The 21,946-nt window shown below is 42.5% G+C and overlaps 1 long non-coding RNA gene across 1 annotated transcript; it reads right to left on the bottom strand.

Annotated features, from left to right (window-relative positions):
* Window positions 1–3,493: 3,493 nt before the first annotated feature.
* LOC121037933 (uncharacterized) lies at window positions 3,494–21,831 on the bottom strand. Its single transcript, XR_005794065.1, has 3 exons — window positions 21,651–21,831; window positions 10,655–10,800; window positions 3,494–3,648 (listed from the first exon to the last, which is right to left on the bottom strand). It is a non-coding gene; the product is annotated as an uncharacterized LOC121037933 (long non-coding RNA).
* Between the last annotated feature and the right edge of the window lie 115 nt (window positions 21,832–21,946).

The following is a 21,946-nucleotide window of genomic DNA, read 5'->3' as shown; positions in this document are numbered from 1 at the left end:
GGAGAAAAGTAGACCCATCCAAGCTAATGAGAAAAGAAGTGATATTAATCCATAAAGGAAGCATTTTCACTAAACGAGAAGACACTAAGGCTAAAATGGCCCACTACGCAAATGAAGGTTTGTCCCACTTTAAATAGGAAAAAAGAGGGGGTGGGGAAATTGATTAACCACACAGCCCATGGGGGGATAGGCAGAGCAACCTTGTTACCACATTCAGGTAGTAAATAACAATTCTATCTAGCCAAACTCAAGAAATGACAAGGTATCCCACACCCAGTTAATGTTGTCAACTTAGTTTTTAAATTTTTATTTGTATTAACTATATAATTTGATTTTAATGAATCATTTTACAAGAGCTATAAATATAAGGGCTTTTAATCCTAGTTTTATGTTGGTATGAGTATCAGTAAAACAATATAAAAATGATTTAAGTCAAAAATCAAAATCTCAAAAATTTTATTATCCTTTTTGCTCAAATTTGAGAAATAATGAAATATGCCTGATCCTTTACATTTGCCGAAAATGCGAAGGGCCATTTTTCAAGCGATTCTAACTAAAAGGGAAGAATTTTAGAATAATCAAAGGAAAAATGGTCAAGGAACCAGTTCAGATCCCAACTATGCCACTTGAAGGCTGACAGTCCTTGTCGGAAGCTGCTTTCTCTTCCGTGGGCCTCCGTTTTATTATCTGTGAAATAAGGAGGTCTTAATAAATGATTTTTTTTTTTCAGGTTACTTCTAACTCAGAAATATTAAGATTCTGCTGGTCCTTTAATCTGAAGACGTTAGCTGGCAGTCTCCGGCTCACAGAAGCCTGCCCTCTGCTGGCCGTATCCCAGAGCTGCAATCCTGACAGCCACCTAGTGGACAAGTAAAGGTGTCTGGGGGGTAGGCTGGGGTACCGAGAAACCTAGTTTGCTTCTCTTCCCCATCCCCTTTGTCTTATTTTCTCCCTTCTCGGAGTTTTTGTTGAAATCAAGTGAATCTGGAAGATGTCCTTCACGGGTGGCCTCATCTCTACCCTCTCTTTAGAAAGGAGCCCTGTGGTATTCCATTCATCACCTACAACAGGTAGGTTTATACCACAAGACACCCCCTTACACACATTCACTGCAGCTGACTGGCAAATCAAGAGCAGCTAATCTTCAAACCACTCAGCAGCCAGTCCATGGGATGAGTGGAGAAAAAAGAAGAGCTGGATGGTCTAGAGTTTGGTATCTAATTGATCCAATCGGGAGCGAAAGTGGTGTGTAGTCCGCTCCCGGGATGTCCCCGTGGATCCCCACTTCCTGACGTGCATGCCTTTGTGTCCTCCCCTCACACACCAACCAGGGCTGACCTGTGGAAACAACAGGATATCGCAAAAATGGCGGAGTGTGACTTCTGAGGCTAGGTTGTAACAGAGGGCCGCTGCCATCTTGCTTGCTTTTGGATCACCCCCTGTGGGTGGGAAAAGCCAGCCACTTTTGCAATGTCTTGAGGACACTCAGGAAGCCTGTGGAGAGAGGTCCACGTGGCAAGGAACTGAGTCCTCCTGCCAATAGCCATGTGGGTGAGCCGTCCTAGAAGAGGATCCTCAACCCATAGTCGAGTACCTAAGGTGACTACAGCCCTGGTCAATGTCCTGACTGCATCCTCATGAGTGACCGTCAACCTGAAACACTCAGCTAGCCTGCCCTGAGTACCTGGCCAACAGAAAGTGTACAAGATAATGAGGGTTTATCTCTCGAGGCCACAAAGTTATGAGGTAATATTGCGTTACACAGCAATATATATCTAACACAAGAGATGAAGCCCTAAAGGCATCCTTTATGGCATTTGGGGAATATTTGGGACTTTGAGAAGTTCTGATATACTATAGCCCTCCTGAGGTCAGTCTCACCTGTATGCACTAAACAAGAAGGCCTAGGGGCACCTGGGTGGCTCAGTTGGTTAAGCGTCCGACTTGGACTCAGGTCATGATCTCACCATTCGTGAGTTCGAGCCCTGTGTCAGGCTCTGTGCTGACAGCTCGGACCCTGAAGCCTGCTTCAGATTCTGTGTCTCTCTCTCTCTCTCTCTCTTTCTCTCTCTCTGCCCCTCCCCCACTCACACTCTTGTCTCTCTCTGTCTCTCAAAAATAAACAAACATTTAAAATAACTTGAAAAAAAAGAAGGTCTAGAAGTTCTCACAGGATAGTTATAAATAGCAACGTATGGAGGCAAATATGACTAGAAAAGAAATGTTGGTAATTCTCTGACCAATTTTGTAAATAAACATAATGTAGAATCATGACATAAGAAATTAGTCAAGGAGAGGCACCTGGGTAACTGAGTCAGTTAAGCCTCAGACTCTTGGTTTCTGTTCAGGTCATGATCTCACCATTTTGTGAGTTCAAGCCCCACATCGGGCTCTGTGCTAGCAGCATGGAGTCTGCTTGGAATTCTCTGTCTCCTCTCTCTCTGCCCCTCTCCCATTCGCACTGTCTCTGTGTCTTTCAAAATAAATAAATAAACTTAAAAAAAAAAAGAAATTAGTCAAGGAAAACACAAAACTTTAATTCATATGTAAAATACTTGGCAGTCTTGGCCATAAGGCATACTAAGACAAAAGTAACACATCTAGAATGAATGTATCTTTGTTTATGGATGCATTCAAAGGGGTGAGGCATCGGGGATGTAAGAGAAGGATGAATATGAAAACCAAGCCTGAGAACGATGGGGCTGGGGAAATTGCCAATGCTGTAGGGCCAATCCCTGCCTAAGAGAACTAAAAAGGCCAGCCCACTGTGTCCAAAGGAGCATGAAAAATCTGCTTGCTTGGGGCAGAGATCAGTATCTGGGGACGTTTTATCTGAATGGTGGCACCTCAACAGCTGGTCAGGTCTTAGGCAATCAGTACATCAACAGTCTATCTGGTCAGTGCTGAGAACAACAGAGCAGTGCACAGCTGGGGAAAATGTTAAGGTTCTCTTCCTCAATAGAAGTAAGGTTTAGGTCAAGACTCCTGGCTCAGGAGAGAGACTGAGACAGAGTATAGATTGGATCATCTCAGTAGGACTAAAGAGAAGGCTGGGACTCAGATACATGTGTGTCCATGGCTCAGCCAAACACAATGGTACCAAGACACTCCTGATTCCTGATCTCTGGAGGTTCAGGGCTGGTTCCAGAACTGGTTGGGGCTGACCAGACAAGCTCTGACAGACAACTCGATGTTGCTAATAACTATTGTTCCACCAGGGTTGTTTTAAATAAACCAACTGAGCAAAATATTTACTAATGGTCAAGAGGTATAAACAAGGGGAAGGGTGTTTCCCCTGATGTTTTCTGGAAAACCATTCTTCTTGTGGCCGCTCTTTAGAATCAGAGGGACTCTGACTCAAGATTTGATTGAGCCATCAAGGTTAATGATCACACACACACACACACACACACACACACACACACACCTGCATGCATGCCCAAGAGAGTATAAAAAGGTTTATTACTCACATCATAAGGCTTTCTGGGGAGAGCAAAATAGGATTCCCAAGCTGGTCCGAAAAGTGGCCTGAGAGCAGGGAAAGGAGATTGAGTTTTTATTGTGGTTGGGAGTAGGGTTGTGCTGGCCCAGTTTGAACCTTCTTCCAGTGCCAAAGGATGTAGCACCTAGGCTTTCTTATCAGCTTGCCTAAATATAAGGCAGAAGAGGAAGAGAGAGGGTGAGGCTTAAGGGCTGCCGGCAGTCATACATCAGAAAATAGAGTCAAATTCTTTATTAAAACCCTTGACAACACTTTGTATTTGTGTATTGCATTTTACATTTCTTCAAAGAATTTTTGTGCATTTTGCAATAGGTTTGATTTAAATGGAAGCAACCTCAATGACTAATCAGGGAGACTCAATCAACTTTTGCCATAAAAATGCATTTTTATTTGGAATTACCTTGCTACCCATTTTTCAAAAAACAGCTGAAATGCCAGAGAATTCATAGAATTACAAAGGTACACGCTCGATCATGAATCTGATATTTTATAATCAGTTTTCTAGTCATATCAGCAAACTAAATAGTGACATGATTATTTTTGCCATAGTCAAGTAAAGCAGAGGCCGGTTTCGACACAGTGCGATGAAGCATTGCTAACCCAAGAGGTGAATGAAGCATGTGCGGGAGATATTGCTTTTATGCTGTGCCAGGAAGACAGAAGCCTCCATCAAAGCCAGAGTCAAACATGAAAAGTGGCATTCAAATACTGTTTTACGGTTTAAAAATGAATTTGTATTATGTTTATAGTTTGTCTCCCCATACTAGCATGTAAGGCCTACGGGTAAAGAGATTTTACTTCTATGCTCCTCTTTACGGTATCTTCAGAGCAACAAACAGTGCCCTGTACATAGCAGGCACTTATGAATGAATGAATGAATGAATGAATGAATGAAAATGTGATCCAAACACATTAAAGAGAACCAACACCTGAACCCTAACTCTACCCCTAAACTTAAACTCTTAACCACAGTACTCACTAAAACAAGAACTGCACATCTGGCAGGAAACAACCTATCCTAACCACTCCCCATGATAAAAAACAAAAGGTGTTGGATGGCCTGGGTGGCTCAGTTGGTGGAGCATCAGACTCTTGTTGTCAGCTCAGGTCATGATCTCACAGTTCGTGTGACCCTGCGTCAGGCTCTGTGCTGACTGCACACAGCCTGCTTAGAATTCTCTGTCCCTCTCTTTCTGCCCCCCCACCTCAAGATAAATAAAGAAACTTTAAAAAAAAAAAAAAGATGCTGGAAATGACTCTTGGAGGACCATTCTGTCTGACTGCTCTCGATTGTCAAGGCATGTCATGACTTCTCACAGGAAGGTGTGACCCTTTCACAAGATTTCAGCAACCGTATAAAGTCAAATGCTAACGTGAATAGTCCCATCTGCAATAATACTTTTACGTTGGATATAACAGAGACAACCACTGCGGCCACCAAGAAATCATTTCAAGTGGATAAAATACTCACATTTTAAATTTAATGATTAAGTCAGAGAAAGAAAGACAAATATTGTATGATCTCACTTATATGTGGGATCTCCCAAAGCCAAACCTAAAGAGTAGAATGGTGATAGGCAGGGTGGGGGTGGGGGGGATGGGGAAAATGGGGAGATGCTGGTCGTGGGGCACAGACTTCCAGTTGTAAGATAAATAAGTCCTGGGGATGTGACGTGCAGCACGGTGACCCATCATTAACAACGCAATAGTGTATACTTGCAATTTGCTAAGACATTTGATCTTAAATGTTCTTAACACACACGCACACACACACACACACACACACCCATACATACACACACAACGGTAACCATGGGAGGTAATACATATGTCAACTCACCTTAGGTAGCAAGCAGTTCACAATACGTACGCACACCAAGTCATCACATTATACAACTTAAACTTACACAGTGTTATATGTCAATTATATACCAATAAAGCTGAAGGGAAATATTTTAAATAAATCAATTGAACTCTTTTTTTTTTTTATTTTTTTTTCAACATTTATTTATTTTTGGGACAGAGAGAGACAGAGCATGAAGGGGAGAGGGGCAGAGAGAGAGGGAGACACAGAATCGGAAGCAGGCTCCAGGCTCTGAGCCATCAGCCCAGAGCCTGACGCGGGGCTCGAACTCACGGACCGCGAGATCGTGACCTGGCTGAAGTCGGACGCTTAACCGACTGCGCCACCCAGGCGCCCCATAAATCAATTGAACTCTTAATGAAAACTATGTATAGTAACATCTAACCAAAAGGGGGGGTTGGGAAGGAACATGGATATAGATATATGCATAGCAGCTATCTAAAAGGGTAGAGCAAAGTTTTGTTCAACGGCTACTATGGCCAAGTAGAGTTTTGAAAGGGTAACAAGAGTGGGGAGTAAGTATAGAGCATACTGAAGACTTGCTCTTTGCTCGATATGCTTTTGAATCGGTGTAATTTTTTTTTTACATAAACATGGAATTTGTTATAATTTTTCATTTGTTATGATTACAGCAGCCCATAATGCTTTACCCCATATATCACAAGCACTCCATATATATTAGTGGATGATGTTATAAACACGTGTGTTATGGCCCCCAACCCAATTTGCCTTAACACTCATCCTGTTTTTTATCTATGTATTTATGTTGATATAAATACGTGCTTTACATTTATATATTTTTTAAGTTTATTCATTTATTTTTAAAGAGAGAGAGGAAGCAGGGGAGGGGCAGAGAGAGAGGAGAGAGAGAATTCCAAGCAGGCTCCACACTGTCAGCACAGAGCCCAATGAGGGACTTGAACTCACAAACCATGAGATCATGCATGACCTGAGCCCAAACCACGAGTCAGATGCTTAACCGACTGAGCCACCCAGGCTCCCCTACGTTTATATTTTTATAAAATAAGTTTGTGCAAACATCTGCACTCCTTTTAGAATTATCTCACGCTAATAATTTAGCATGATTTCTAAAACTGGCACAAACAAAAACTATTATCTTAAAGAGAGAAAGTAAGCGCTGGTGAGGATGTGAAGAAATTAAAACCTTGTGCACTGTTGGTGGGAATACACAATAATGCAAGCACTATGGAAACCAGCAGGTAGTTCCTCAACAAAACTGACGATAGAACTACCTTATGACCCAGCAATGCCGCTGCTGGGGATGGCCCCAAAGGAGTATGAGAGCAGGGTCTCAAGGAGACATTTGTATGCCACATTCACAGCAGCTCTGGGCACAACCACCAAAAGGTGGAAGCAACCCAAATGTCTATCAACAGAGGAGCAGATAAATAAAACTGGTGTATACATACAATGGGTTATTACCCAGCCTTAAAAAGGAGGGAAATCCCACAACGTGCTACAACACGGATGAAGCTTGACGACAGTATGTTCAGTGAACTAAACCTGTCTTAAAAGACAAACACTGTGTGATTCCGCTAATATTAGATATCTAAAGTAATCAAATTTATAGAGACTAAAAGCAGATGGTGGTTGCCAGGGGCTGAGGAAAGGAGAAATGGGGAGCTGTTATTTACTGGGTACCGAGTTTCAGTTTTGCAAGATGAGAAAGTTCCGAAGATGTTCCACAACAGTGTGAATATATTTAACACTACTGAGCTGTACATTTAAAAATGGTTAAAATGGCAAATTTTATGTTACATGCTTTTATGTTTATTTTTTTTAAGTTTATTTATATACTTTGATAGAGAGAGAGAAGGAGAGAGAGAGTACAAGCAGGGGAGGAACAGAGAAAGAAGAAGAGAGAATCCCAAGCAGGCTCCTCACTGTCAGCATACAGCCCGATACGGGGCTTGAACCCACGAACCATAGGATCATGACCTGAGCTGAAATCAAGAGTGGGGTGCCACTGAGCCACCCAGGCGCCCCTACTACAACTTGTAAAGAAAACTTAAAAACTGGCACCAACAGTACTTTGATCTCTGAATAACCCCTTGAGCTAATTATTAAACCCACTTTACAGGCAAAAAAACTGAGGCTCAGGGAAGACGTGGCAACTAAGATGGATCCGCCGGGCTGCAGCCCAGAACCCAATTGATAAGGCCCATCAAAACAGCTGCAGACATGGTGGCCGTCAATGACGGTTTCCAGTTATGTATTAATTCGTGAAATGTACATTGTTCGCTCCCATCAAATTAAACAGCATTCGTAAGCGAGAATTAAAACAAACGCTTCTCACGAGACCCAGCCTGTCTCTGTTTGCTATTTTTGGCCTACGTATGCAATTGCAGCCAACTACACATTAAACAAAATATTGCGTGTTCTGTTTACAGGGAATACGTCACTTACTTTATTGTTGACTTACGGGCTGAATGAAAAGATGCAGGCTGATGTCTGAAACCTGCAACTAGCCCTGACCTACACAGGGGCAAGAAGTCCTAGTTCAATATTACACAACTCTACAGAAATTCAAGCTTGCCCCTGGTCAATCTGACCTTGAGCTATAGGGTAAGTAACTGAGCTTTATACCACCCTACTACCTTTAGGCTCAAAATTCAGTACTCAAAACTCCTGTTTGAGGCCTTATCCTTCTCTTGCCTTCCTTCGGCCCTCCCTCTGCATCTGCTCATTCATTCAACATTCATTCATCAGACGTCTATTAACTGGTTACTAAGTCTCAGGCACCATTCTAGGCACTGGGCATGCATCAGCAGTGGGGGGAGAAAACAGACGCAGATCCTTGCCCTCTTGGAGCATTTGGAAAGAAGAAAAAGCGTATTGGGAATTACACTGGTGGTCAGGCTGTGCGGGAGAGGCCTCACAAGAAGGTAAAAATCTCAGCAAGAACGTAAAGAGGGTGAGGGAGTGAGTCCAGCAGTGGCCAGGGCAATGGAATCCCAAACTGCATTCAAACCAAGGCCAACACTCTAAGGCTGGGGAGAGTTTGGCACGTTCAAAAGGCAGAGTCAACAGCCGGAGAAGAGCCCTTGCTGATGATGCCAGAGGGGTGGAGCTATTGCAAGACATGAGCCCACCCCTTCAACCTAGTCTCTGCTTCATCCCCGCGGGGTATTCAATCAGAGGGGCCAGAAGTCAGAGAGACCTGTACCAGTATTCCCTTTACACCTGCACCCACTTGGTGCCTTTGAGAAGTAGTTCCCTCCTACCTGTAAAATAAGCACTTTATGCAAGTGATGTCAGTTGATCTTTTGAAATGCTCTGTGACACAGGGACCAGTATTTCCACTGTGAAGGTTAAAAACTGAAGTGTGTAGGTTTCAAGAGGAGCTGTTCGCCTGGGAAATGGCTGACTCCAGATGTGAATTCTGGTCATCTGATCCCAAAACCTATGTCCTTCCTCACTACCCAGGAGCTGCACTCTATGTGTGTCAGAGGCTGGTACATAATAAGTACTCAATAAATGTGCTTCCCTGATGAGTTCCCTGAGGTTGTCTGCCTTCTTGGAAGATCTCCGAGTGCTGTCTGTTCCTCCACTCTTCATTGCTCGTGAGCGCCCTCTTATTTCCCAAATCAAGCCCAAGAGTGCTGAATGCTTCTCTACTGTCGATGCAGCATGGCCTGGGGCAAGTCACGTCTTCACTTGTACAAAACTGGGTTTGATGATGATGCCTGCCAGCTCTGATGGTGGACACACAAGAGAGAATCCCTGGAAGGTATTTCTCCCAGAGCCTCCAGCCTCTTAAGAGACACTTGACACTAGTTTTCATCATGCCTTCCAGAACTTGCTTTTTGCTTTCCTGGCTGGCCTCTACCCAGCAGTAGATTGAGCCAGCCCCACTCCAAAGACGGGGATGCAGGGTGGGGCTGTGGAGTCTAACCCCCTGTAGCCTCCTCAGAAATTGCTGGCCACAGCACCAAATACATCTAATGGCTTAAGCAAGCATGTCTATTTGATACTTTTCATGTTTTAGCTACAAATGTGGTTGGGGCGGGGGGGGGGGGGGGGGGCAGGAAGGGGACTAACTCCACTGGGGCCAATTTAGACTGTTTATGTACTTCCAGTTTTCCTGGAAATAAAAGTTCACTAATCTTTACAATCTACAAAATTTTCCCTTTTAGGAAGATTAGTACAAATAGGGCTGTGGCATTGCTCAGCTCCAGGAGGTATCGTTGCCAAGTGAGTCTACATGGGGCTGTGCAGCTGGTGACCCGAGCGACAAGAAGGACAGATGTGCACCCATCCCCCAGCTCCCGTGCATGTTGGCTGCTGGGAACTCAGCTACCACCTTCTCTGGAGAACTGTCTTTCCCAAAGGGAGCCTCAGCCAGGCCCGGGAGGCCAATGGAAGGAGGACAAAATGGTCAACACATAGACACTTTGGGTGAGTGTTAGAAATCACTTTCATTACCGGTGGTGGTGGTCCTTCATGACAGGCTGACCTGAGACATCATTAAAGCCTGGCTCCTGGTTCTAACTCAGGACTTTTCCACTGGATGACATTATGGGTCCGACCCAGCTCAGTCTCAAGTCTGTGATTTTGACCCACCCACTCTCTCAATCAAAATTCAGATGTAGTTCCCAAGTTGGCATTCTTTCCAGACTGAACAAAAGTTATGAGTCACGGAGAAAGGAGTCCAAGAAGAGACTCAGATTTCCAAATCTAAACCTCAGAAAAATAGAAGCAAAATGTTTTCTTTGGAGAACCCACATCCCTGCCCTGAAAAAAAAAAAAAAATCTCAATTTCTAACTCTTAAAGCACAACCTGTCAAAATAGCTGGATTGGGCTGAGTATATTGCAGCTGTGACAAATTTCACAATGATTTAATATAATTTTAAACAATTCACATTTTAAATTATGTCAGTGACTCCAAAGACAGAACAGTCCTGTAGCAATATGCATCTATTTGTGTGTGAAATATGTCCTTATTTCCTTAAAAGAACCTTTGCAAAAGGATTTAACTCAGAATTACTTGAATTGATTTAATTCAACTATTTGGATGCCTGGATTCTCAGCAAAGTGGCCACTCTCTATATAAATCACCTTATAGCATTAAAAGATACTAAACAATGATAATGCTTATTAAGGCACAGCCCTATCTCAAGCAAATTCTTTTAATATGGGAAATATATTTTCTGTCTCTAAAGATAATAGTAAATGCTTGGAATTTTCTGTCATTGAACTAAAAGAATATTAGAGCCCCATCTGGTGGATTTGATGTTGATCCAGGAGATAAAATGAAATTTTTTACCAAGCCGTTTACTGAGCACTGCACTGTTACTGCTTTTAGGATTTGGATGTTGATCTCTGTGTCTTCATTTTCCATTCGGTGTGTATTTCCTTCTGTCTGAACGGTGGACTGTCCTTCCAGCTTTGGCCCATCCCCTCTCTCTTGTCCTAGAGAAACAGAGAGTGATGAACACAGTTCTTTATATGTTAAACATTATATGGAGACTAACATTCCAAAAGGACATATTGTAACAAAGTAGAGAGGTTATATAATTTAATCACATAATTGGATCCCAGCATAAATTAAATATTACGTGTGATGTGTATGCCTTATAAATTATTGAATTTATAATATTAAAACATATTTTTTAAGTTTATTTATTTTGAGAGACAGAGAGAAAGTGGGAGAGGGGCAGAGAGAGAGGGAGAGAGAGAAAATCCCAAGCAGGCTCTGCACCGTCATCGCAGAGCCCCATGCAGGGCTTGAACTTACGGATTCTTCTATCGTGTACCTGAGCCAAAACCAAGAGTCAGACACTTAACCGACTGAGTCACCGAGAGGCCCCAAACACATATACATATTAAACTTCATATATACCTTGTAAGTATATGTGAGATAGGATTGAGCAAAAGGAGGAGAAAAAGAGAGACACCACATTTATCTGGTTCCTGCAAGTATCAGCTGTGTAGCAAGATTTAACACTGGAGTTCTGCTAAGTGCAGCTTTTATAGTATTTATAGCAGATACAGCACAGCTGTACCATCACGTTTTGGGGGATGCTTTGAATCTTGGGACCTCTGCTCAGTTCCAAGTGGCTCTCTACATGTCCGTTTCTCTTCCCTCTGGACCACTGGCTGGTTCTTTGTATTTACTCTGTATGTCCTTTCTCTACCACTGGACTTCTCTTGACTCACCATATCCACTACTCCCTCTTGACTTTACCTGGAATGCAGAATATCATGGGTTTCTCTTACCTCTTTCTTCATAATAATCTTTGGGTTTCAGCCAACTTTTCCTATATTTCAAAACTAAATTTTCAAAAGAGAGAAACTGATCAGCCAACCTGAGCAGGGGATGAGGGAAAATTTGGCCAGCCTTGAACGGCAGTCCTTGGGTCAAATTCCCATTCTTGGCCCATAAAAGGAGCAGGGTGGGAAGTGGGGATATGATCATGCCGTGCCCACCAGCCTCCCCTCTCATCGGTGACTGTGGGCAGAGGATTCCCTCCAAAGGGGATTATGCACATGGTAGACATTCTGTGACCTGACTGTCCAACCAATACTTTCCTTCTTACAGTTTACAGATCGGTACTCTGCATTGTCCATTAATTGCTTGTGGAGCCTGTGAGTTGAATCAAACCCTACTCCTTCTAGTTGTATGGAGTAAAATAGAAGTTTTGAATCTGAAAATTAACACATATGATCTAGAGTTTATGGTGACTTCCGTCAAGTTACAAAAGTTATGAGGCTCAAAGCCAAAACACCATCTAACTTTTCTACACTAAATAGTCTTTTTAAAAAAAACCATGGAACTACCAGAAATGGAAACATACATAATCCACTTAACTTCACCCAGTATCTCCTGAGTACACAGATGGCCATAGCACTGAGCTGGATGCCTGGAAAGAAGAAAAAAATTATCTGGGCTCTGCCTTCAAAATGTACACTCTATGATGGAGACTGATCGATCGGCATCTCCATTTTCAATTCGGTATTATCACCATTTGTTTTCCTTTTCTGTATATATTATGGGCAAAATAAACTAAACAGAGCTGAATCCAATATGCTCAAAAAGTGTGTTGGGTATTCCAAAACGTCTTTGAAAACACCTTCCCTGGGAGTCTCAGGCATGCCTCACTCTGGTCCCATATGAAGGAGCTCAGTTCAGACATCATGCTATGAGGCACTTACATGCATAACAAAGCCCACTCATGAAGGGGAAAGGACTAGAAAAAGGGGAGGGAGACAAGAGATTCTTAGAACTCTCTAGCTCACCCCCTTTATTCTACAAATATAGAAACAGTGCTTCAGAGAAGGGAGCAGTTTGGGCTGAGGCCACGCACTGAACAGCAGAGTTGGGACCCATGCTTGCACAGGTGACACCAGTATTAAGGACAGTTGGACTATCTGACTCGGAGAAGAGGAGACGTCGCCAGACAGATCGCCAACGACCAGAAGGGCGGTCAAGGCAAAAGCATGGCAGCTTTTTCCTCCTCTCGTCACATATTCAGTCAACTCACACTTGCTCCCTCCTCGCGTCACACAAACAGCGTAAGTGACGTAGGAAATGGTGAAAGAGGTTTTACACCGTGAGCTACATCCGGCTTTGCCCGTGACTCGCGAAGTGCTTCTAGCCAGCTTGCCTTCTTCCGGCTCCAATTCTCTTAGTAAAGTCGACCTACTTTCGTTTTCTACTCTGTCCCCAGAGGTGTGTGAAAGTAAGGATTTCACTGTGGCGCAGTATTGCCACTTTTTAGTGAAAAGCAGGACACGTGAACAAAGAAATATCGCCAGTATTCTCTATTATTTACCATCTTATTACCAAGGCTTTATCTAATGGGGGTTGTGCTGGTTCCTCATTGATGGCCTAGGCTCCAAATCCGTCTTTCTCTGCCCTGCTTGGTAACAGTGGAACCGGACCCTGTGGCCCGGTCTCCTTTGCCAGTCAGCTTGATGCTTGTTTTTGCCAACAGGGGGCGCTGGCCGGGCGAAACAGGAGGCGGGGACTGTCCCCCTCTTCTGCAGCGCTCACCTGGGCAGTTTCATCTCAGTTGCACCCAGGCCCCCAGCGCGTGTCATCCATCACCGGCAGGACGCCTGTTTCGAGGCTACCTTCCCCGTCACCAAAGAGGACCTGATCCAAACTGGTGGAGGGCTGGGATCTCTTTTAAATTTCTTTTTTTTTTTTTTCATGTTTGTTTCTTTTTGAGGGAGAGAGAGAGAGAGAGAGAGAGAGAGAGAGCGCGCGAGCGAGCGGGGGGGAAGGGCAGAGAGAGAGGAAACACAGAATCCAAAGCAGGCTCCAGGCTCTGAGCTGTCAGCACAGAGCCCAACATGGGGCTCGAACTCACAAACCGCGAGATCATGAACTGAGATCATGACCCGAGCTGAAGTGTGAGGCTTAAAAGACTGAGATACCCAGGCTCCCCTCTTCTAAATTTCTAAGTTTTTTTCTTGTTCACATTCCCTCCATCACAGCTGTAGGTAGCTGCTTTCTGCGTTTGCTCTGTGTACCCCCGAGGACTTAATTTCAGCTAGTGAACCACCTTCCACTAGGTAACATGTTCTTTATATTAAATTAAATTATATTAGGTAACACTTCTTTATATTAAATGTTATGGGTTTAAATGACTGGCACGGTTGCTGTCCCTTAGCTGAATATCTTTCAGTGTGACACTGGCTCAAAATCCTTTTTCTGTCCTACCCTTTACCTCCGTGTAAAATTAACTGCATGTTTACTCATTCTTATTTCCAAAGCCCTGGAAAAACCTTACTCTATTTTTCATTCGCAGGACCACCTACTCTGACCCAGAACCACATTGCCTCATACCTGGATGTGTCTCTACCTTTTTCTGGTGTCTCTCTTTCCGTATACCTGACACACCATCGTAAAAGTAATCTTTTACCAAGTTGCTTCCCATTCAAATCTCTTCAATGAAGTCTCCTTGAATGTAGAAGAATAATCAAACTTGGTAGCTGGATGTGACATAATACACGCACAGCCATGTCTTTGGGGTCCATTATTCTGCCTAATACAGGAGGAAAAAAAAATATATATATATATTATAACCCATATAAATACTAACCCATGAATATAAATATAAATATAATATATAATATATTTTATACATATTATAATTATATATTTAATGTAATTTTATTTTATATGTTATATATAATATATAGCATATATTATTATATATATTATAATGTATATATTATATATTGATTCACACAGTTGTCAGGGGTAGCAAGTCCCAAATCTGTAGGGCAGGCCAACAGTCTGAAACTCTCAGGCTGAAGTTGATACTGCAATCGTGAGGCAGCATTTCTTCTCCAGGGAAACCTCAGCGTTTTCAATTGATTGGGTGAGGCCCCACCCAAATTATCTGAGGTAATCGTAAGATCAACGGATTCTAGATGTTAACCACATCCACAAAATACCTTCACAGCAACACCTCGAATAGTGTTTTTTTTTTTAAATATAATTTATTGACAACTTGGTTTCCATACAACACCCAGTGCTCATCTCAGCAGGTGCCCTCCTCAAGGCCCATCACCCACTTTCCCCTCTCCCCCACCCCCCACCAGCCCTCAGTATCCAAGAGTCTGTTATGGTTTGCCTCCCTCCCTCTCTGGAACGTTTGTTTTCCCCCTTCCCTCGAATAGTGTTTTGATTAAATAACAGGGTACTATAGCCAGGCCAAGCTGACACATAAAACTAACCATCACACCCGTGGCAAGGAAGAATTAAGGTTTCAGATGGAATTAAGGCTGTTAATCAGCTGACCTAAAAATAAGGAAATTATCCTGGATAATATAGATGGGATCATTAAATGTGGAAGAGGGAGGCAGAAAAGTCAGCGTTGGAATGAATGATTTCAGAATGACGCCAGAAGACATTGCTGGCCTTGATGACATCAGGAGCCATAGTCAGAAAATGTAAGAAACTTCTAGAAGCTGGAAAAGGCAAGAAAATGGATTCTCCCCTAAAGTCTCCAGAATATGATACAGCACTGCTGCGACCTTGATTCTAGCCCAGTGAGACTCATTTCAGACTTCTGACCTCCAGGACTATGAGACAATAAATCTGTGTTGTTTTAAGGCACTAAGTTCTTGGCACTCTTACAGCCCCAAAAGAAAACTAATACAGTGAATAAAGCCTTTAAGTAATCCAATACCAACCCACCTTTCAAATATTATTTCTCACTTTTCAAGCTTACGCCCTTACTAGTTAGGTCTCCTTACTAACCCATAAATATAAATGATATTGTGTAAAGCCCCCAAATTCTAGGACGCCCCACCCAAACTATTTTTCAAATTCATCGTTATCTGAGGAGTGAAACCAGAGCATTCCAATGTGTAGGGATTTTTATGTTGAACTCATTGTACTTAGTACTTTGACAAAAGGTCATTGCCTTATGACACATCTTTCTTATCATTGTTTTGCTGTGTGCTTTACCACATGCAATTCTTTACCCTTCTGACAATATGTCTTTTCTGCTCAGGAGCGTAAAGCCCACCAGAGCTGGTATTTTGTGTTAAACTCCTTTATATCCCCAACACCCAGCAAAATAAGTCATGCATAGCACACACACAGACATGGCGAAAGACAGCACAAACGTCAAGGACTAAAGTGTACTAAGATAGTTAACTGCCTACTTTATACTTTTATCCATAAAGCAGAATAATGAGGGTCGGTTTGTCCTGGAAGATGTATAGAATGAAGCCATAGTAATTAAAACAGAATGGTATCCATTTGCATTGTGTGTTTGTAGTTCAGTCATTCCTGTTGCCACAGAGGATTCCATTGTATGAACATACCACATTTGATTTATCCATCCTACCGTTGGTGGACATCAGGATTGCTGCTCACTGTGGATTACACACAGTCATCTGAGAACACTGTCTTATACGTCTTTTGGTGAACCTATGTATTCATTTCTGTTGCGACTGTATCTGGTAAGGGTCATTTTAATTTAGAAATTCTACCTATAAAAACAACTCTGAATATTCTCAAGGAAGCTGGTATTTTTAAATTCTGAGTTCCAGATTCAAACTTTCAGGAAGAGTCCTTTACCACCTTCCCTTATCTGAAAAGTAAACAGATTTCTGTGGAACAGAGGGTCCCAAACATTGAAGTGTATCCAAGTATCAATAGCACAGGAAGTGTAGTAGAAAAAAATATTAGCACTTAAGTGATTTGTACCCTAGGTGCAGCACTGTGAGTTTTATTTTGGGGAGTATTCAAATCCTGGCTTTCTTAACATACTTTAATCTCTATGGAAAATGAATTCTGTCAGCCAGAACCCAAACCCAAGCAGCTTTTGCCTCGGTTCAGTCCAAATTCATTCTCGAGAGGGCTAGTCGATTGAAGGCTGAATTGAAGGAACATAAAAATAAGATTCTGCCGGTTGTCAGTGGTCCATCTGCACTTTTCCTTCCCAGGGCACACCAACCAAGAGCAAGGACCGTTAAGGGACGTGGGTAACAATAACGACGAACACCAAAAATCATCTTTGCTGGAAGTACAACATGGTACCGCCAGTATGGACGAGAGTCGAGGGGTTTCTTATGAAGCTAAACATAGTCTTACCATATGCTTCAGCAGTCGTGCTCCTTGGTATTTATCCAAATGAATTTAAAATGTATGTCCACACGAACACCTGCACATAAATGTTTACAGCAGCCTTATTCATAACTGCCAAAACTTGGAAGCAACCAAGAAGTCCTTCAGTAGGTGAGTGGATCAAAACCTATGGTACTTCTATACACAATGGAATATTATTAGATAAAAAGAAATGAGCCATGAGCCACGAGATACCATTATGGCTACTATTAAAAAAAAAGTATTTTACCAGAAAATAACAAGTGTTTGTAAGGATGCAGAAGATTGGAACATTTGTTTGCTGTTTGTGGCTGTGTAAAGTGGTGCAGGACTATGGAAAACAGCATGGTGGTTCCTTTCAAAATTAAATATAGGGGCACCTGGGTGGCTCAGTCAGTTAAGCGTCGACTTCAGCTCGCGTCATGATCTCATAGTTTGTGAGTGAGTTTGAGCCCCGCGTCGGGCTCTGCACTGACAGCTCAGAGCCTGGAGCCTGCTTTGGACTCTGTGTCTCCCTCTCTCTCTGTCTCTCTCCCATTCATGTTATGTCTCTCTCTCTCTCAAAAATAAACATTTAAAAACTTTTTTAAACTTAAAAAAAATAAAAATAAGACTACAATATGACCCAGCATCAGGGTCTTAAGGAAATATTTGCATATTCATGTATATAGCATGTTTCACATTAACCAAAGGATGGGAGCCACCCAAGCACCCATGGGCAGGTGAATAAACATTCCGACAACACGCGGCATAACCATAGGGTAGAACATCATTCAGTCTGCAAAAGGAAGAAGATTGTGACACACGCTATGACACGGATGAACCTTGAGGACATCAGGCTAAGTGAACTAAGCCAGACACAAAAGGACAAATACTCTGGTTCCACCTACATGAAGTGCATAGAGTAGTCCAATAAATAGAGAGAGAAAGTAGGGTGGTGCTTGCCAGGCTGGTGAGGAGTGGGGAATGGGGAGTTCTAGTTCCATGGGTACAGAGTTTTAGTTTTGTAAAATAAAAAAGGGGAGAGGGATGGTGGTGATGTTTGTGTAACAATGAGAATGTACTTAATACCACTAACATACTTAATACCATTAATGGCAGGGAAACTATTAGCCTGTATGATGTTATAATGGCAGACACATCGTGTTACACAGTGGTTTTAATCCGCGGAGCCCTATAACACAAAAAGTGAACTCCAATGTAAACTATAGACTTTCATTAATGATAATGTGTAAATTCTTGTTCATCAGTTGTAATGAATGAACCACGGTGTCTCAGTCAGTTCTGGCTTGACAAAATACCACAGACTGAGTGGTTTATAAACAACAGAAATTTATTGCTCACTGTTCTGGAAGCTGAAAGTTCCAGATCATTGTGCCACCACGGTCCGGTAAGGGCCTTCTTCTGGTTGCAGACTTCTGGTTGTATCTTTGCAGGGTAGAAGGGGACAGGGATCTCTCTGGGGCCTCTTTCATAAGGGCATTTCATCCAACCCTTCATGACAATCAGTCACCTCCTACAGTCTCCATCTTCTGCTTCCATCACCTTGGGCATCAGGTTTTCAACGTATGAATTTTGGGGGGGTGGGGGGGCCACAAACTTTCAGACCACAGTACACACCAATGCAATAATTCCTATTAATAGGGAAATTGTTGATTGGGGGGATGGGTTTACACAGAAACTCCCTATAATTTCTGAGCTATCTCTCTGTAACCTAAAACTGCTCTTAAAAAATTAAGTTTATTATTATTTTTTTAAGTCTTTCAACCTGTGTCCCAACCAGAGGAATCCTGGAAATGGGAGCTTTCCAAAGCTTCTTCCTTCTTTTGGCGGTCAGGTCACTGCTCTTTTAGCGGTCACTAGAGCCCCCCTCGCGACCCCTGGTGCCTTTGCCCTGCCAACCCCAGCTGCCTCTGGACCTCATATTGGCCCAGCACCGACTGACCTCGCCTTGACTCTGTCTGAATTATTATTATTTTTTTAAACGTTTATTTATTTTTGAGACAGAGAGAGACAGAGCATGAATGGGGAGGGTCAGAGAGAGAGAGAGGGAGACACAGAATTGGAAACAGGCTCCAGGCTCTGAGCTCTCAGCACAGAGCCCAACGCGGGGCTTGAACTCACAAACCTCCAGATGATGACCTGAGCCGAAGTCGGACGCTTAACCGGCTGAGCCACCCAGGTGCCCCGACTCTGTCTGAATTATAATGCTGTCATGTGGGCAACCCTACCCCCATGTCCACGGCTGCCACCCTGGCCACTGACAATGATTCTCTCCCACCAAGAATACGATAATAATAGTGACTGAATGGGAGGCCCTAATTTCCTACTGAAGTCTTTGATACTCTTTTATTAGGCTTTAGCCATTAACAAGCTACCCTTGAGATGAACTACGCTGTCATATGAGTGATGCTAAACAGAATCACAGACAAAATATCCCTTTGTGCCGGCACTAAGGCAATGATCGAGGAGGAAAATTAGGCCCTCTACTTTCTTCCTATCCCTGATATCTCCCAATCGCCAAACACGCGGCAGGTCTAATGTCTCAATGACAAGGTCCTGAGCGCTTCATAGTTAGCGCTTCAAAGCCCTTGAAACTGTTTTTCCTTTGGGGATCATTGATTCTACATGAAAGAGACTCCTAAAGACTCTGCCCTAGTATTCCAGGGTGTTCCGGCACTAGGATTCCCAAGTGCTGGTCCGTGGCAAGGCTCTTGTAATTCCACAGCAAAACAAGAAAAACAAAGATTGTGCAATGCGTTTTTTCACAAAGCCAAACCTCAAATGTGAAAGATTGCCTTTTGTTGGAGATTAAATCCGCCCTCCATGTAGGGAGAGGTAAGGGGAGTTAAATGTCAGTTTGTTAATGAAATGATGGTGACAGAAGACGAAAGTCACTTTTTAAAAGGCCTCATTTAGCTAAATAGAAAGACACCAAGCTTCTGTTTGTCCCCAAAGTGTTTTGTTTTGTTTTGTTTTGTTTTGTTTTGTTTTGTTTTGTTTGGAATTCTTCTGATCCATAAAGAATCTGAAAGTCTGGGGATTCACAGTCCTGGATGAGTAACTGATCACCTTTCTTCCTTTCTGGGGATTCACAGTCCTGGATGAGTAACTGATCACCTTTCTTCCTGAATGTATAGGGGAAAAAACTGGATATTTGAAATCACTGCCTAAGCTGGAAATTAGATACAACCAAAAGGTTCCAGCACCTCCCTCTTGCACCAAATCTTCTACAGATCTGCTCACCCCGAGAGACTTTTCTGTGCTTCTTCCAGTCCTCTCCTTGTTGACTAAAAACCGGCAACAGAAGGAAGGAGCTTGAGACCCATAGTAATGACTCATTCATCTCCTGGACAATCAGATGCTTAAAAGTAAGGTTTCTCTGTAGCCCACCTCACAGTTAGATTCGGTGCCCATTCAGAACCTTACAAACCAGGCCTGAAATACCGAATCAGATCACCAAAGGTCTGTCATAGGAATAACCTACTTCTCATAGCATAGCACCCTGCAGGCTTAGTGTGGCTTTAAATATCATAGCTTGTACAAGATCTGCTCATCCCTGTGGAACTTTAGGAAGATTGGGCTGAGACTATTTTCCCGGAAGACCATCTCACAGGGCTTGAGGGGAGAACATTACCCCTACTTGGAAGACAAGGGTTCATTTGCTTCAGAAGAATCCCCTGTGGGCCACTCAGCTGGCAATTGCCTTTTTTTGTAATCCAAAAAGTAGACTAACTCAATTTTATTAGTCACTAGCCAAGACTTTTGGTTATTAGTCATTAACCAAGATTTATATTAAAATCGGCATGATGGAAAATGTTGGCTTGCCTAAGATAAAAGGAAATTTCTTCACCCATATCCGTGTTCAAATTGGTTCATTATTTCTCTCTGGCTTTGTGTATGATTCATTCAGTGAACTTGGATCCCTTTCTTAGTAACCTTGAAAACAGAAGGGAGGTTGCTATTAATTAATATAACCATTGTAGAGACAGGGAAATGGAAACAGAGAAGTGATCCCCTCAGTGAACTGACAGACCAGCTGGAGAAAATATCCCTTCACCCATCAGCAGAGCATCTTTCCTGCAAGGAACTTCCCCAGAGACCATGCTGTCTCTTAGAATAAAGCCCTAAGGAAGTAAATATGTGATTTTAATGTAAACGTAATCTCCCACTTTCTAAGAGTCTCTATCATATCAGTGTCCATCTAAGTCCTGTATTTGCTCAAATGATATAATGAATAGCAGAGGTTTTCAACTGTACTGCATAGAGAAGTTCTCATATAGAGGGGAAGAAGGTGTAGGAACAGTTGGGGGCATTGCAAAGGTTGAAATTTTCAACTTCGTTCAACCAGAGGAAACCCACCTTTATATTTTCTTACATCCTGCATACCCATGTAGTGTTTCATTTCAAGAAAAAAACTCATTCCTTTTTTTTTAAGTTTGCAAATCACTCATAAATATGAAAGTGTTTTACAAACTATAAGGTACTATGCAAATATAGATATAGATTTTTCTACTATATACACACAAAGAGAATGAAATCTGCTCATTAGCAGGGATGGGCAGACCAACATTCACTGAATATCCATCTTACAGATGAGAAAAATGAGGTAAATTCACACATCTAGGAACATTTGAGAACGACCAATTCAACAGCCTGCATTTTTTATGTCTTCATCAATTTCTCTAACCTTTCAGCCAATGCATGTGCCTAGCCTCTCAGAAAATTCAGCTCCACCCCTCCTGCTTCCAAAACATCCTCGGGGGCTCAGTACAAGTTGAGGTCGGTCATTTCAGCTTTTACTGCTGTTAGTAGTGTTGTGACACTGCAGGGGAGGGAAAATAATTCTCCCTCTACCCTTCCAAGTTCTTCTCTGAGACCCTATAATAAAAGACAGATTAACAAGAGATAAAGAAACAGAAGTTTATTATCACATAACATCATATAAAGATGGGAAAGAGCCAGGGGAAAATGAGTAACTCCTCA

This window comes from Herpailurus yagouaroundi, unplaced genomic scaffold (assembly GCF_014898765.1).
Source record: "Herpailurus yagouaroundi ecotype Mexico unplaced genomic scaffold, PumYag 164, whole genome shotgun sequence".
NCBI classification, from domain to species: domain Eukaryota; kingdom Metazoa; phylum Chordata; class Mammalia; order Carnivora; family Felidae; genus Herpailurus; species Herpailurus yagouaroundi.
The sequence above is the reverse complement of the archived record's forward strand: the minus strand, read 5'-3'. Positions and strand labels throughout refer to the sequence as shown.